We start from the raw sequence: 8,761 nt of genomic DNA, 5'->3' as shown, positions 1-8,761 counted from the left end.
CCTGGAACTCACTTTGTAGACCAGGCTGGCCTCAAACTCAGAAATCCGCCTGCCTCTGCCTCCCGAGTGCTGGGATTAAAGGCGTGTGCCACCACGCCTGGTAGCACCAAACACACTTAAGTGTATTTTCTTTCTTTCTTTCTTTCTTTCTTTCTTTCTTTCTTTCTTTCTTTCTTTCTTTCTTTCTTTCTTTCTTTCTTTCTTAAAGCAAATGACAAAGGCCCAAATTACCTGCTTTTTAAAACCCAAGTTTACTATTACATTTTAAATAACAGTCAGACTGACAAGGTTGCCATAATCCATGCACAGCTAGAAAGCATCCTTACTATACACTAAACCATTCATGGAGTAATGGCTTTCATCTCTAAATGCTGAAAATAAAATTGAAATATTTCTGAAGAATATTCATCTGGCAGTATTAACTTCACCGCAGGCTGACACTACTCACCCACACTTCACCACAATGGAAGCAGATCCACACTGGGGTTAAAGACAATCTCGCCCTGGCACTATTCCAGAGTCACAGGGCTCACCTCAGTTATGTGTGGCTTAAAGCAAGGTGCATACAGACATTACAACAATTTTAAAGAAAAAAAAGTCCTATTTTGTGGTCCCAACAACAAACTCAAACATCTATGACAAATAGGGGCTCTCATGGGCTGTTTTATAAATACTTTGGATTTGGTACAGTTATACAGAAAGTCGAGTTCGTTTGAAATCTTCAAAAGAAAAAAAGTTCTTGTCGTTCCTCAAATGGTGCTTGCTAAGGTTTAACATTTCTGTTAAACTTGCTAAGATTTAACATTTCTGTTAAATGCGCGCGTTGAATTGCTTGTTATCCAAGCGTAGCAGGTGCTCCTTACCATTTATCGCCAAGGACTTTAACAGTCCGTCTTCAACGTCTACTCTTTCTTGACCGTTCTCCACAAATTCTCTTCGTCGTGACTTTTTGCCGTTAACTATCTTAGTTGAAGTTGATATTGATTTGAAGCTGCCCATTCCACTGCCGCCAAATGACGCTGAAGAGAATGAAGTGAGAGCCCCAAGACCTAGCGACCGGAATGGAGTAAAGCCTGTATCAAAAGCAGTAAACTCACCTCCAAACGAGGGAGCGGCACCTCGGCTTCTACTTCCTTGTGGACCTCTGCGGTTTCCAAAAAAGTGAGTGGATCTTCAAAGTACTCAAATGAAAATGGGTCCTTTCCACCCAAAAATTCCCTGAAGACATCATCTGGGCTCTGGAATGTGAAGCCAACCTCAGACGGACTGTCAAAGTGACTTCCACCTCCTCCTCCTCCACTGCCATTTAATCCTTCTTTGCTGTATTGGTCACAGGCGTCCCACTTTCTAGCATCCGATGACAAACATCCTGTATGCCTCAGCTACGTGTTCGAATGTCCGGTGTCATTTATTACTTTTTTATTACGCTCAGTGTTTTAATTACGTGGTGGGGAACGTGTGTGGGAGTGCGGGTGTCTGGCAATGCCAGAAGCGTCAGATCCTTTAGAGCTGAGTTCGAGGTGGTGCTTGGGAGCCACCCAGCATGAGTGCCGGAAACTAGACTCTAGTCCACCACAAGAGCAGAGTGTACTCTTAACCAAGGAGCCCTCTACTATGCCCATTATTACCGATTAATGGTGTTTTTATTTTGCTGTTGTCTCTGAAAAACATTTTTTTTTCTGGGTGAGCCAGGAAATGCTGAAGCTGATGTTTTCGCTATACTGCTGTGTTCTTTCTGAGTTTCGAAGTTGTTTACTAATCTTTTCCCTTCACCGAATCTGTTGTTATCACCTGCTAGTGCATTTTTTCACCCTGGGCATTTGGCTCTCATCTCTAAAGTCTAAGCCCCTGGCTGGTTCTGTGTGAGCTCTGCTTGATGGCCCCTCCTGTCTAGCTCTTCAGATCATTCTTTCTTCGTCTCAAGTAATCTTTAAAATAAGCACGGGGCTCAAGGGCTTGGCTCCATGTTTGAGGGTGAGCCTCAGCATGTCTTCAAGAATGTCTCAGGTAGCAATCTTATGGGGGGGATGTTATTATTTTTAGACTATTTTATTTTATTTTATTTGTGTGAGTATTTTGCCTACATGTGTGTCTATGCTACCATATGCCTGCTGGATTCCCTGCAGAAGTCTAAAGGCCTTGGATCCCTTGGAACTGGAGTTAGAGATGCTTGTGAGATGTACAAGTGCTAGGAACCGAATCCAGGTCCTCTGCAAGAGCAGCAAGTGCTCTTCACTGCAGAGCCATCTCTCCAGCCCTGGTAGCAGTCTTTGTGATACTCTGTACTTAGGAACTTAAGCCTTCTCGTCTTCTTGGACCCTCTGCTCTATCATAACATAGAGACTCTACCCTGTCATCTGATTCCCAGACACTCTCTTCAGGAAAATGTGGAGGTCAGAGACCAACTTACTGGAGTTGGTTCTCTCCTTCCACATGTGGATCCTGGGGGTAGAACTCATGTCCTTGGGTTTAGCAGCAAGTGCCGTTATGTAGAATCTCTTGTACTGAATGGAAGCAATGCCCATCAAACAAACAAACAACAACAACAAACACATGGCCAATGAGCTGAGGCAAGATTAGAAGCTGGGACATCCAACAGAGAGAGAGGATTCTGGGAAATAGTCAGGCATGAGAGATTCACCCAAACACTGATGGAGACAGATGCATGAACCTGAAGAGAGGCTACTAACCACTTGGCAGGACTTAGAATAAACAGTAATTAAGTTATAAGTCTGTCAGGAAACACGTCAGAGCTTTTGGTCTAGGCATTTATTCATGAAATATTAAGTCTCAGAGTCCTTATTTCTGGAACTTTGTCACAGGTGGGAATACCTCCCAGTTACACCCTTTCCCTCTAAGTCACCTCCTGGTCCTTGATGGATGGTGCTTTAAGCGTTGTTGTATTCTGCTTTGTTTGTGTTTCTTGGTGGGGGTGGGAAGAATAGAAAGATACATTTGTTCCTGTTGTTCTCTTTGGGCTAAAAGCAGGAGTGTTAGAAAATAGGAATTCAGTCTCAGTCAGTGTGACTACCATAACAGAGTACTATAAAAAATATGGTTTATAAGCAGCAGAAATTTATTTTTCATAGTTCTAAAAGCTTAGAGTTCCCAGATCAAGGTGCCAGCCACTGAGGTCCTACATCATGCTTCATAGAAGATGGCTTCTAACTGCATGCATGTGATAGAAAGGCCGAAGGAGCTTCCTGCAGCCTCTTTTATAAGAACAATAATCTAATTCATGAAGGCTATACATAATTGATACCTTGATACCTTCAAGACCTAATTGATTCCTCAAAACCTTACCACTAACCCCACAACACTGAGGGTGAGGAGTGTAGTAGCATACTCTCGTTCTGGCTGGTCAAAGTTATTTCAAGTAGTTTAGTTTAGGAGTGTTATTGGTTTGTTTGTTTGTTTGTTTGTTTGTATTTTGGGCTACTCTTAAGCAATGGGAAAAACTAGAGATATTTAAATAAGATTATGTTAAGAATCTGGCAGCAAAACCTGGAGATAGCAGCTGTGAGTTGCTGTGTCTTGGTTACTTTTCTGTTGCAATGATAAACACCAAGACCAAGGCACCTTACAGGAGGAAGGGCTTCTTTGGCTATGGTTCTAGCAGGATAAGAGTCCATCATGACAGAGCGGAGGCAGCAAGCAGCGGGCATGACGGCAGGAACAGGAAGCAAAGAGAGGTCACTTCTCAACCACAATGGTGAGCAGAAAGCAGAAAAAGTGAACAAGAAGAAAAAGACAGCATTCAAAGCCCATCAAAACTGATATACTTCCTCCAGCAAGGCTGCTCCTCCTAAGCCTCACCAAACAGTGCCACCAACCTGTTCTAACATCTGAGCCTATGGGGGGCATTGCTCATGTAATTCACTATGCTATGAATCTTCTCACCACCAACAACAACCTTGTCCCCTCTACTCTACCTTCTCCTGTCTTAAACTCATAATATTGACTATCTGGTTGTTAAATAGCGATTGCACAATTTCTGGACTCTTCACTCAATTCTATCGTCTACAAGAAACTGTAGTGATTTTCTTCCTAGAGACTACAGCAACATCTTCTCCAGTCACCTCTAAAAGCTCCAGCCCAGGCAATGGACTCATCCTGAATCCTTCAGATACGGGTAGGGTGAATCCTTCCAAAGCTTGAACTACTCATCATTGCTAAAAGATCAGAGGAGCGTAGGAAAGTGTATCAGTTACTGGTCTCACTGCTACCTCGACATGCTTGACGGGAAACAACTCGGGGAGGAAAGGTGTGTAATAGTCTCTCTCTGTCTCTCTGTCTCTGTCTCTGTATCTCTCTCTCTGTTTGTCTGTCTCTGTCTCTGTCTCTCTCTGTCTCTGTCTCTCTCTNGTGTGTGTGTGTGTGTGTGTGTGTGTGTATGTGTGTGTGTGTGTGTGTGTGATGTGTCAGCCAGAAGTTTTCTCCATAAGATTGAGCAGATGGAGTTTCCCAGCTGGTGCAGTATTTTCGCTAACAGTGTGAGGGTGCCTTATGGCAGGGAAGAAGACATGGCAGCAGAAGCTTGGGCAACAGCTAACATATCATCTTCAGTCAGGAACCAGTGAGAGAGATAGATGCTGGGCTCTCTACTCACTTTCTCCTCTTTATTGACTCCCTGAGATTCTCATAAGCCACAGAGATCTGTTTTTCATAGTTCTAAAAGCTTAGAACTATGCTAAGCTCAGAAGATAGCTACCCCCAAATTCAGGGTAGGCCTTTCCTCCTCAGTTAAACTTCCTTGGAAAGTCCTTTATCTACAGCCATGTCTTCTGGTTGATTCTGAATCCCATCGTGTTCAGCAATCTCAATGCCGGATTTGGTAAGCTTTACCCTAGTTGTAAACACTTCAGAAAAGTAGCGAAACACAGCTATGAACTGTCTCTTCACTCCTAAAACACAAAAGCCAACTTCATATGATGATGGTACTATTTCTTAACTCTAATGAGATACTTCAGAGACATCTAGATATGAAAAATTGGATTTGAGTCTGATCAACAAAACTAACCAGACTCTAGAGACCAGGTCTTCTCGCCCGGATTAATGGTGCTAGTATGCCCCTTCTTAACCTGCACTTCAGCCTTGACATTCCCTGCAGGTCTTGCCTTTTATGATAGTGGTTCCAGGCACAGATTAGACAGACTAGTCCTGGTGATGGCCAAGGATAATGGCAACTGAAGGTTCTGCAGTGGTCAAAGCCATGGTGCTGGCTAAGTGGTGGTCAGGGTGCCTGATCCAGGAGCTGCCCGGGTGATAACCCTAATGTCCACGGGCTCCTGGGCAATTGAAAGTTCTTAGTAGCTTTATTTTGGGTGGCAGGACAGTTCCACTATTATACAGGGTGGCAGGACGGTTCCACTATTATATGGGGCGCTTATCTTTCAAATAGAAGAAGGAACGTTAGCACTACTCACATGAACATTAGAACACTTCCATCTCCCCACTTCATCCAGGGTGGTGCTGAGCCCCCTATATCCATGGATGAATGGGATGCCTGTGTGACAGATGCACAGTGAGGTGCCCACTGCCGTCATCTACATTATGGACCAAGACTGTGAGGTGCAGAGACAGGATTCCTTTGTCCGACATCACGCACAGTAACAGATGGAGCTGGGACCTCGGCAGCTGGGACTCTGACTCAAGCATGTGTGATGAACCACACCGTATGCCTCAGCTAAGTGTGTGGGGTGGGCACATATAAATAATGCCTTGTGGCTTCACAGACATAAACAAATTAGTGTACGTGTTAGCTATACATGTTATTACTACTACTACTATTGTTATTATTTTATTATTTTACTGGAGATATCTCTGCATTTCACACTAAGCTCCAGCCCTGAGAATCATTACAAATGTAACCACTTTTAGATTTAAAACCAGAAGGCTCCATCGATGCCTCTCATTCAAGAACAATTTTGCCCGTGCTTCCCCTGGAGACCTTTGGCAATGTCTGTAAACAGGGTTGCTTGTCTTAACTCTGGAGGGAAGTTGGTGAAGGTGCTACTGGAGTGGGTCAATCTAGGGGTGCAGTAAATGTTTTATAAGGCTCAGGAAGAAATCATCCAGTTCGAAAGTGTCACTGGAGATGTCCCAGGCAAGACAGAAGCAGCTCACGGCCTGCTCACTGAGGTTTGCTCTCTGTGGACACTACCCAGGGTTCTGGTAAATACTTGAATAGCAGGATTCTCACTGCTGCTCACAACACTGCCTGGATAAGCAGCACACTTCACTCTTGTGCAAGAACCTGCATTTCTATCCCAGTTGTGTAGTCAGTTGCTCTTTATAGCTCTGTCTTCTTGTCTGACAGACTGTGGGTTAAGTATAGACTGGGAAGAATACTGTCCTTAGCTGTTCCCAGAGAAGTATCTGGGGGTATGCCTACTCCATTCATCTTTCCTGAGTTATATTCTAATGTGGTCCTTGACTCCTATTTCTGCTTTCTAGTGGTAGCAAACCCTCAACATTGTCTCAGAGTTAGGGAAAACAACCAGGCTGATGGAGCAAAGGTGATCAAGCTTCTTGGAGAGGTTGTTCTGAGATTTAGTTTCCATCTACATAGGGACATGTGGGCATATAATCCAGTGAGGCATGAGGTAAGCCTTTCTGGTGTTCTGGGACATGGGACATGGCCTCTGACACCTGTGGGCTCTTAATATCCCCACTTCATCATCTCAGCAAGGTTCCAAGAATAGCCACTGTATCTTGTAATGTGTGGCCAGTGTTCACAGTATCCAGAAACATTCCTCAGCCCCTCCTTCTGAGGGCAAAGGGACTGCTAATCTTCCCTCTGACTCACTAAAGCCACAGCGGTGAGGTTGGAGAGATTGGAGAAGAGACAGTGGATTCCACATACCTCCTCCACCTGTTTGTGAATTCAGCAAATCCTACCCAGCTGGCTAATCTTATTCTTACACAACCATTTCTAGATGGAAGTCTTTAAACTCAGAAGTTAAATGATTTTCTTAAGGTGACAGAACTAGCAAGCTGGGTGACCTGTGTCTACACATTGAAAATATCCCAGTCTTGGCTGAATTTATTTCAAGAAATGCATTGACCTTGTTAAGCATGGCAATGCCTGTAAACATTGTTGATTGTCTTAACTAAGAAGTGGGGTTGGTGGAGGTGCTACTGGAGTGGCTCAAATTAAGTGTTGACGTGGCGAGTAATGTGTCCTCACTAGCAAGGCAAAATGGACTTCTAAACACAACAAATAAAATACCTGGAAATGAAGGCAGATTTGACATTGCTGGAGAACAGCAAAACACAAGAAGGAACAATGAAAAGCAGGTCTAAAATAGGAAAGAAAGGATGGGTGGGAGGAGAAAGGGAATAAGGAGAAAGGAGGGGGAGATAGAAAGGGAAGGGAGGGAGGGAGGGGGGAAGGAGGAGGGAAAGAAGGGAGGAAGGGAGACAGAAGAAAGAAGGAAAGAAAAAAGGAAGAAAGAAGGGAAGAGAAAGAAAGAGGGGATGAAGAGAAGAAGGAAGGGAGGGGAGGAAGGAGAGAGGGAGGGAGGGAGGGAGGGAGGGAGGGAGGGAGGGAGGAAGGGAGGAAGGGAGGTGAAGGAAAGGACAGACAGATAGATCTAGCTGTTAGTCTGTGAGACACTTATCAAGTAGCCTGGGACATTATAATCAGTCTCTGAAGGCGTAGAGAAAGAGGAAGCTCAGATACAATGTTTAAGGAAATAAATGGCTAAACAATTCCCAGGTTTGATTGAAACAATGAATCCACAGACCCAAGCAGTTTAACAAACCTCACCAGGGAAAGGGGAAGGGGGAAATAGGTAAGGCCTATGATAAACATTTGGAAAGAGGGGAGAACAAGAAATAGCAAAGACAGCCAGAGAAGATGATGTGTTAAGAGTGCTTCTAGCTAGAAACTTTACAAGTCAATGGTGTAGGAGCCAACGGGTAGTTATTAGCAACATCTTCCTTGCCTGTGCTGAAGTGTTCAGGGTGGGAGAGCTGGAAACAGGTACCAGTGTGAACTTCACCAATGACTGTGAGTTTCTGACCTATGAACACTGCCCTGGGCACATGTAGCCAGCACTCATCTAACTTAAAAAAGTATCGAAAAAGTCATCTCTTCCTCTGATGGTTTTGGCACTTGGCATCTTGTCACCAGGCTAGGTGCCATGCTCCAGGCAGAAGCTCCCAGATGCACTCACATGGTGCACCACATGGTGGTGGTTGTGGAGCCAATGGCAGAGGTGAGAAGAAAGAGAAACTTGCTGCTTCTTACAGTGTGATTCTTAGGCAGTCAGTGTAAGGGAATCTGACGCATTCGCTACTGTTATTGAACATCATACTGGAGGTCTCTCCAGTGTGATATGGCAAGAAAAGGAAATCTAACATATATGAATTTAAAAGGTACAATAAAATTGTCCCTATTTGTAGATGACATGATTGACTATAGAGGGGGAAAAAAGGAACCTCAGAGGTTACTTGCCAGAAACTCTAATTATGCTGTACCATTTACTAAAAGCTATAAAGTATTGCAATGACCTAAGAGCCAGCTTGTCAGAAAGATATTAAAGAAGGAGATAAAGAGATTTGGGGAGTTGTGATGGCAAGATCCCACCGGCTAAGTTTATTGTTGGTGCTTACAAAGACAGATTCCTGAGTTCAAGATCAGCTGGGGAAGAGCCAGTTTAGACCCAGGTGTGGTGGGAATGGTGATCTTAGAGCCAGGTCCCACCCAGCTAGTTTATAGTCTGTGCTTACAAAGGCAGACAAATCTCTGAATTCA

General features: G+C 44.1%; 1 pseudogene; it reads right to left on the bottom strand.

Moving 5' to 3' along the window:
* Positions 1-810: 810 nt before the first annotated feature.
* On the bottom strand, positions 811-1,404 carry LOC110291894 (annotated as a pseudogene).
* Positions 1,405-8,761: the final 7,357 nt, after the last annotated feature.

This window comes from Mus caroli, chromosome 3, assembly GCF_900094665.2.
Source record: "Mus caroli chromosome 3, CAROLI_EIJ_v1.1, whole genome shotgun sequence".
Taxonomy (NCBI): domain Eukaryota; kingdom Metazoa; phylum Chordata; class Mammalia; order Rodentia; family Muridae; genus Mus; species Mus caroli.
This window is presented reverse-complemented; position numbering and strand designations above follow the sequence as displayed.